We start from the raw sequence: 419 nt of genomic DNA, 5'->3' as shown, positions 1-419 counted from the left end.
AACAGATTCACATTCATGGACACACAAAGCCAGGTCACACAAAGTTCACAACGGGTTATACAAAGTGCAGAATATGATTTTTCTATTACATTTGATTTTAATCAATTTTAATGGAAACAAGAAAACACCTGCTTTTAATAAGAAACATTTGGTGCATCTGGGGCCTTTCACGTAACTCATTGCACATTCCCTATTGTCTGAAAGAACAGAAAACAAACTTGGTAAGATACTGAAAATCAGGGCTGGACTGGTCTTCTGGCAGACCGGGCGCTTTGCTTGTGGGCCGACCCATTAGTTTTGTCTTATTTGAGACTGGACTGGGCCAATCACATCTTTTAATCCCTTGGCCTTCAGGTCCAGTGCCTTCATATTTCATGTAAATAGTCACCTCTCTCAGTACTGATGGGAAACATCATGAT

This window comes from Seriola lalandi, unplaced genomic scaffold (genome assembly GCF_002814215.2).
Source record: "Seriola lalandi dorsalis isolate HSWRI2012SDOR001 ecotype SW California unplaced genomic scaffold, Sedor1 jcf7180002054657, whole genome shotgun sequence".
NCBI lineage: Eukaryota > Metazoa > Chordata > Actinopteri > Carangiformes > Carangidae > Seriola > Seriola lalandi.
This window is presented reverse-complemented; position numbering follows the sequence as displayed.